Genomic DNA, 8678 nt, shown 5'->3' with positions numbered 1-8678 from the left:
AAGTTCGGAAACGTTCACTCAAGACGTTCAAAAACATTCACTTAATGTGTTCGAGACCGTTCACTCAAAATGTTCAGAAATGTTCACTCAAACGTTCAAAAACGTTCACTCAATGCGTTCGGGACCGTTCACTCAAAACGTTCGGGAACGTTCACTCAACGCATTCAGAAACGTTCACTCATTATCCATTAAACAGTCGAACATTGCCAGCAAGGTGCGGGCGCTCAACAAAAATCATTCACTCAATCGTGACGAGTGACAGCCATGAACACGGTGTACAAGTCCTAAATAATTGTAATGCACCATTTTTATTCTCCTCTAGATGTCAAGTTTCTCCTATGTACACATGAGGTATATCGCAATAGATTTATTTCAACACGCCCAGTAAGTGAGCTGCTCGAACGTGCTGTGGACCTATTACAACAATATATAATTTACAGTTGACAAAAGTTACCGATTAAAAAGATAATTTCAACAATCCCGATAAAATCAGGCCATATTAATTGTGGTGTAGTGGCCTAACCATCGCGTGTGACGCGGCGTTAGACTGGCACTCACCGAGTCAGATCACACGCGTCTCTCGTCACGTTACGAGTAGAACGGTAAAACTGTACGCCTTGAACTTCCTTAAGAAAGCAGTGGCAGAAAACACAAAAATATAACTCAGTACTCACTGCAGTGAGTGACAGAGAGCGCATTTCCTCGTCGACGAAAACGTGGTCACGGACGGACAGATGGACAGACAGACAGACGGACGGACATGACGAGCACAATGGCGCCTTTTTTCCTTCAATGAAAAAAATGCGCTAAAAATAATAAAGCAAAGCGACGGTAATATTCGGAGCCGTGATAAACCAAAGTAGTAATCATTTGAGAGATTCAGTTTCATATCAAACGGCATCGAAACAGAATAAATAGAAAATTGACGTTAAGCAGACGATTTCCCAAGGTTGGCAGACGCAATTAAAATCTAAAACCAGTCGCTATTAGCTGATGTTGTAGAATTTAGAGCAACAAGGGTGCCATGAGCAGTGGAGTTGCTACAGTTGGTAAGCTATATCTCCACCTAAGAAGTCAACACGAATACAGTTTTAACGAATACTCGAACACAAAATTGGCACGCAAATTCCATTGCTAAATACATTTCTAATTGCAGGAAATCATTGCCGTAATTCTCAGGACGGCAATGCAATTGGTTTGTTCGTGGGTTTATCCAAGCGTTTTTCAGATATATGCAACACATAAAGGCAAACAATTTCAAGTAATCAGGCTGAGGGCTCAGAATATGATGCAGCTCGGCAAAGATATTCAGTGCAGTTTGGGGGCCGTAGGAGAGGTGGGCGGCAGGCGCGTCTCGAAGAACTCCATGACGTGATAGCCTCGCGTCTCGCTTACGTTGTTTCCGCCGTCATCAATAAAGCGTACAATTAAACAATCAAGATGTAATAATATTGTTCACTGTGACTACTTGTTTGGTCTATGGTGACCTTAAACCTGGTCAATTTACCAGTTTCGAAATACCAACAGTCAATATGTTAAAAGCTCATATACAGTAAATAGATCATTTTTTCTGCTGACCAGCCAACAGGACCAAAATACTCATGAACTGAATTAGCTTTTTACTCGAGCCAAGTTACGTAGCTGAACCCATTATATTTTTACAGTATACAAGCGCATTTATCGGAAACCTTACGGAAATAGTAAATCCATAATTGTAACATGATAAACAGGTAAATTTTCTCTAGTTCATGCTAATTAATCGGCCAAACAGAAGTCTAAAAATAATGAAGTAAGCATTGCCCTCTCATAAATCATCTGAACTCCTCTCATATTCAGAGCTAGCAATCATCCCGCGCTTACATACTGTTAATTGTTCAGCTTCACGCTTGAATTATTAATAAATCAAATGTTATAACAGGCTTACGCTTTTTAGCGCATTTTCTCTTTATAGAAAAAATGCACTATTGTGCTCGCCATGTCCGTCTGTCTGTCCTTCCGTGACTTCACATTTTCGTCAATTTTAAGAAGCGGGCATTCCTGTATCAAAGATACGACATCTCTAGCTCTAATGCACTGTACTAATCGCAATGAAAACTGATTTATGCACAAGAAAATGCGCTCTCTGTCACTCACTGCCGTGAGTACTGAGTTATATTCTTTTCAATAGCAGCGGCATTTACTGTGTCAATGATCTGGAAGTCGAGAAGGTGGCTCTTGTAATCAAGGCGGTAGAGCTGCAGCGACATGTGCACCAGCGCGCCCATGATGGGGTTCCTGCGTCGCATCGCACTCGGAACGGATCCATCTCCTGCACATAACAAAACGCGGACGATAACGCACGACACTCGCTTCCTATGTTGCTCTCTCTCTCTCGTAAAACTGAGAGAGAGTTTTCTCTTTTTTCATGGAACTAATAAAATCCCGCAATGATTGCAAATTTAAGGAAATGATATCAGCGTTGACGTCCATGAGCGACCACGGTAACCTGACGATGCTTGTGCAATTCAAATCGCCCAACTCGTGATTCCCGAATAATAAAATCGCAGTCTTTCAAATTACGGTCAATACTTTGATGAGGATGAAGCGCAACCTAGAAATCCTGGATCTCCAGGATTGGAAATCTCCAGTGCCTGGAGAGCATGAGCAAAAGTCTTTAGGCCGGCCATGTTGAGCCAGTTCCTGACGAAGAGCGACAACCCCCAGGGGGAAATGCTTGGTGGCTGCCCGCGTTTCCCGTCAAACATCCAAAGAAAAGCAAGGTGCGTCTCGTGTTTGACAGCTTGGTGCAGTATCATGGTGCCAGTCTGAATCAATCATTGCTCAATGGTCCAAATAAAATAACCGGCGTATATAGGCGGGCTGCTGAGATTTATAAACTGTGAATTCGGTTTTTCTGCAGATATTGAACACATGCTCTAAAAATTCTACCTGCCTGTATAAGAGATAAAGATTACCTTCGCTTCTTTTGGTTTAAGAACAATGCACTTCACGGGTAATTTGTTCAATATCGGGACGTGTGCATCTATTTGGCAATAAACCCAGTACAACAATAGCGCAATACGGACCACACGACGCAGCGCGACACCATGAATCCGATTAGGCGCGTCTGTCCTGTCACTACAAGGCTTTAATCGAAAATAATTTCTACATCGATAATGGCCTGCATGCGAAGTGCTCGTACTCCATAAAAATATATAAAAACGCTTGAAGGTGCAAGATCCATACTTGAAAGGTTTAACATCAGCTTGAATAAAATTGCATCGAACTCCCAAGAAGTGATGAAAGCCTTTCCCAAATTTTCAGACTCTCTTGAAGCTGACCTTAAGGAGAATACCATTCTGCGAACAGGCTTGGGACATCGCATGGGACGAATTGATCATAAAGGATGATGTTCCCCTCAGACCTTTTAGGCTTGGGACCTCGCAAAGGACGAATTGATCACCAAGGTAGATCTTCTCACACAGACCCTTCACTAAAAAAGATTTGTTTCCGCCGTAAATTCTCTCTACGACCCACTCTGCATAGAAAAGAAGGGTATTGGATGCCACAACTTGGCAACAGGACCCTAAGTTACGATTAATTTTCTGCTCTATGGAGAATTCTATAGGTAATATTCTGGAGCTGTAGGTAAGATTGTGCTTGTACGTCGTGAAATAATCCTTATGTCCTAACCATATTATTTGTCGCTCTAGAGCTTAAATAAAAGAGCAACAAATATTGTTACGGACAAGTTAAGGGTGAGATAGAATCAACAATTTTATAACAGAGAAAATCGACTGCTTAAAAAATATTTTAAAATGCTTCTTTTTCCAGTAATTATTTTTCATAGTTCCCTAACATCAGTCAACACTTTTCTTTGAAACATTCTAATTAAATCTGCAGCACATTATTTGTGAACTGAATTCTGATTGTATTGCAATACCTAAAAAGTTGACGGTATTGTTTTGTCTTTAAATGCGGGCGATTCAAGTTTTGGAAAAAAAAAAGCCTCTCATTGTACGTTTTATTCATTGATTCAGATTTTCTAAAATTAATCTGTGATTATAGTTTCCATCGCAGAAGTTCGAGCCAATGCTGCCGTCCTTTTATTTAGTGTCCTTTGCCTTTTCCTTTGCCCTTGCCAGGCTCTGGGAATGGTTTTGGTTCAGCAATAGCGCCAGCAGCCATCATCATTACGGCGAGTGCAATCAGACTCAGGTTCTGAAGAATTAGAAGGACAAATTATGATTTATATCTGTCCCTTTAGAATATGTAATAATTCACAAAATATATTTTTAATATTGTAAATTAATAACATTGCATCAAAACACAGGTATTTGCGACAATATTTCGTTGTATTTGATAATATTCAGCATTGATATGACATAACTAATATTCTTCATAAGATTCAGTAGTGCCGCGGAGTCCGGGTACTTACGAAGAAGGAGGCCATTATGATGTAGTCACTGTGAGCGGTAGCAGTCAAGTGATGGAGTAGGTCGCTGCGCTGCCTCTTATATACCCTGGCGGCGACGCTGGGGCTGGATTATAAAGCGCAGCCAACCTTCACTGCCTGAGCTCAACCTGACGCAGGCGCTGTTGAAGCTAGAGCCACGGCACCGTGGAGGGCAAAACTACTAGAGACACGGCAACATGGAGGGCAAAACTACTAGAGACACGGCACCGTGGAGGGCAAAACTACCGCAAAGTAAAATCTCGTCTAAATCTGCTCGAGACAACGCGCTGAGGACGGAGTTAAAATCCTTTGTACATAGCAACTTGTCAACCGTTTATCAAAATAAGATAACAAATTGTGACACTATATTACTAGGTGTTTAAAAATATGAGAACAAAACGAATGAGATAGTCACGTCAAGAACGCTTGGAAGTCTCAGAATGCGGTAATGGTAATGATAGGTAGGTAATGTATAATACAGGCAGAGACTCAGAAAAAAATATTAGTTTAACCTAGCGGCATCATCGAAAGCTCGAAGTAGTGTTAGAATAGTGTCGCCCTTTTCCTTGGTCTGTTCGGGACATCCATAATTTTCTTTTCGTTTGTCTTCTCTAAGGTAATATAGACATGACATTTTTTACAGGAGATGATATCGGACGTCTAAAAGAATCATTGAGTGTTGAACTGGAAGCTGCATGTTTGCTTATCGCACGCAAAGCTGGCTGTATGGTGGGAATGATTTATTTTTTCTGGGTACGTGTTACAATAGGACTAGAACCATAGAAGCAATGCGTAGTGAGTACTTCAAGATGTTGTTGCGAGCCTCCCTCAGACATGTGAGGTTCATCCGCCATGTAAGAGTTTGTCTAAGACCGTGAAGGCGCTGCCAGCTGTAATGAACTGTTTGAAGTTAAAAAGTAATGCATTTTCTAATCTGCCGTTCGATATACAGCGAGTGTTTAAGAAGGATGTTATGGAGTTTTGAATTTTAATTCCGCTACTATTTACAGTATATCGGTCGAAAATACGCGTCATGTTCAACTAAACGAGAATTCTGGGGCATGCCACTGCAGTGGCAATGCGTAAACTGTAAATTTTCGTTTGATGGGACTGGCTTATTATTTTTGTCGTGTTTGATGGCTTTAGACTTTGCATTTTAAGACTATGCATTTTAATTCTATGCACCTTTACTTTGCCCTGATTGCCGTGTTCATATTTTTCTCTTATAAACCATAACGCCTTATCCTGCAACTTAATTAATGTTTTTTCGCGTTTGCGTGAAAAACTGCACATAGAGTCTAAGTATGTATAATGCGGTTTTACATTTACTATCCGTATCAAACGCAGCATATTTTTCTCTCATTAACCATAACGCATGATCTTGTAACTTTATTTTTTTTCGCGTTTGCGTTAAAAAATGCATATATAGAAGCTAAGTATGTATAATGCAGTTTTCCATTTACTCTTCGTATCAAACGTAGCATATTTTTCTCATTGTTTAACATCTCGAGTGTTGGGCGCTGACGCGACGCGCGTATATGCGCACCGTTGAGACCGCGCACTGCTGTGTCGCAAGCCGCAGCTCGCTAAGCAACAAGGCGACGATTGCCGTGTCTCTGTGACTGGCGCGCACGGCGCTCGGTCCACGCGCATAACTGCTAACAATACTTCGATTTAACGACAATGAAGCGACAAAATCATTGAAACTTTCACTCCGCACTATTTTAATATGTTTGCGATAATATTCATATTGCTTTAAAACCGGTTCATTGTGGGTGTGGTGAAAGAAGTATCAACAAAAAATTACCTGCTAATCTAACAAACAGTGGTTATATTTTAACTCAGCGTACAAGTTGCTAACTCTTTTGTGCGGCAATAAATTTGGAGAAATCCTTCTCGTTGAGAGTTGTTTAATTGCCTTTTGATTTAGTTGAACATATTTTGTGACGAAAAAAATCAGAATATTTTAACGAAGGTAATATAGGTGTACTGGGTCGTTAGTAATACCTCTTCTTAATTTAGTCGTAAATGTGAGCGCACTGTAAGGAAATGTCTTAAGATACTTGCAATTTTTCATTTAGGTATCAAGTGACCACTGCTGTTGTTGGTATTGCTTATAAAACAACTGTAGCTCAGCAGAAATTTCTCCAGCTTTTATTCAAATGACATTTACGGATCAAATTTGCAGTCAAATTTATTTCTTGACGGTGTGTACAAGGTTTTGGTCTTGCTTTCGTCTTCAATATAATGTAATATAGGTAGCTGTAGCGTAGTCGGCGTATACGTGAATCGCACGTGAGCTATGCCCCGTCACACCCTGCTTGTTCTGAAGTAAATAAAAAACTAACTCGCGAAATAATCGAGATATTATTGTAAATAATTCAATAGTCAAATGAGAACATAATTACCTTAAATTCAAAATCCACTTAAGAGGCTGAAGCCAAGTAATGCGCCGAGTTAAGTTGGTGAGAAGGATTAGCCCAGTGAGAGTATAAATTAATGCATGCGGTTAATTGGAATTAGTAATAGTTGCGGTGTAGAAACTTGAGATCTTAATTCGAATAAACTGGGCCAATCAGGTGAAAGACATGCAAATGAATGAGGTTGATGAATGAGAGGAAATTTAAGGCGAATAAGACTCGTTGACAAAACCAGCGTCTGACAATGCTCGTCTCTTCTCTACTAAATCAAAGGTAGAGAGCGACGTAAACTCTTTCTTTACTCTAAGAAAGATAGAAATTTAAATCTAATTTTTAACATTTTAATTTTCAAAATCTCTATAAATTAAATTTCTAATACTGTGACCTGGTATAGGAATGCTTTTACCTGTTATTGCGTCTCGCGATTCAACCATGTAGGTACGTTAGTATTTTGACCTTGGTAATTTCGCGTTAATCATGTCCGTGTTGAGTGAGCGAAATTAACTATAAATGATGTGAAAAATTTTATTATTCCAAGTTCTTTGTCTACATGTATTATATTTCCGCTTTATGTATGTCCTGCTATGTTGTTCTTTATATTTTTTGTCGCAGGTCCTGAAGTGAAACTCAATTAGTTTCCAGAAGGGCTTGGGGCTTTCAGTTGTTTCATGTAAACTCTTTTCCGTGCACATCTATACGATTACGTTCTGGTATGCCTAATCTCTTCCCTTAACTTATGATCAGGTTCATGACTACGTGGCTATGAAAACATGGTTAATTTTCTCCTTAAACAACTGTTATTTAGATTATAAAAAAGTCATGATTTCTCTGTAATATCACGTACAATTAAAGATTAAGTAGATCAGTTGTTTTTGTTGTTGTTGTAGCAAGCTTGATAAGTAGATCAGAAACTACTCTGAACATCAGGGTTATTTTCATATAAAATAATTTGGGGCTAAACTCCATCATAGAGATGAGCATCGAGACGCTTTCATATAGCGGCCGTGTCGAAATGTTTTTTCAATCACAAATTCACGTGCATTTTTAATGATGCTTTTTTCAATAAATGAACATATTGCGGGATAAGTTCCGTTAGAGTTTACGTTGAAACATTAAATTTTCATATCTTACGAATTTTTCTTATATATATTGTGCGAATTTAAACGAATTCAAAAGAAGATGAGTTCATGATTTGTAAATCGGAGCAAGTGGAAAGAACTTGTTAATTGGTATCGCTTGATCGAAAACCTGTGGTTTTATCTTGAGACTTCTTCTCGTAAGACGGCCCACATGAGACTACCGCCGATGCTCGAATGTTGTGCTGATGAAGCTGTGAGTGAAGAGTACAACCTATCAAGACTCAAATGGATCAGAGATTTTCTAGTAGGGAGACGACAACCTGTCAGTACTAATGGGTCCGTTTCAGACTGGGCTTCAGTGCGCAGCGGCGTGCCACAAGGAAGCGTTTTATTCGTTGCTTTTATAAACGATCTGCCAGAAGCTGTGTCTAGCGTTTGCTCGATGTATGCTGACGACACAAAAATTTATAATACAGTGAAGAATACGTCGCAAAAAGTACAGTTGCAAGGTGATCTTGACAGGCTGGTTGACTGGGCTGATAAGTGGCAGCTGCGTTTTAACGCTGACAAGTGTAAAGTTATCCCCCTTGGCAAGAATAATGAACAGCAAGATTACAGTATGAGAAGACACGGTTGCAACGACAGAGGGATGATGTCGAAGTCGACAATGGAAAAAGATTTAGGAGTTAATATCGACAATGAGTTGAAATTTTCTAAGCATATTGAAGGTCAAGTTAATAAAGC

At 39.7% G+C, this 8678-nt stretch overlaps 1 long non-coding RNA gene across 1 annotated transcript; it reads right to left on the bottom strand.

Annotated features, from left to right (window-relative positions):
• Window positions 1-3989: 3989 nt before the first annotated feature.
• Window positions 3990-4477, bottom strand: LOC108667490. Its single transcript, XR_001930558.1, has 2 exons — window positions 4418-4477; window positions 3990-4200 (listed from the first exon to the last, which is right to left on the bottom strand). It is a non-coding gene; the product is annotated as an uncharacterized LOC108667490 (long non-coding RNA).
• Window positions 4478-8678: the final 4201 nt, after the last annotated feature.

Source organism: Hyalella azteca, unplaced genomic scaffold, assembly GCF_000764305.2.
Source record: "Hyalella azteca isolate HAZT.00-mixed unplaced genomic scaffold, Hazt_2.0.2 contig14306, whole genome shotgun sequence".
In the NCBI taxonomy this organism is placed as follows: Eukaryota; Metazoa; Arthropoda; class Malacostraca; order Amphipoda; family Hyalellidae; genus Hyalella; species Hyalella azteca.
This window is presented reverse-complemented; position numbering and strand designations above follow the sequence as displayed.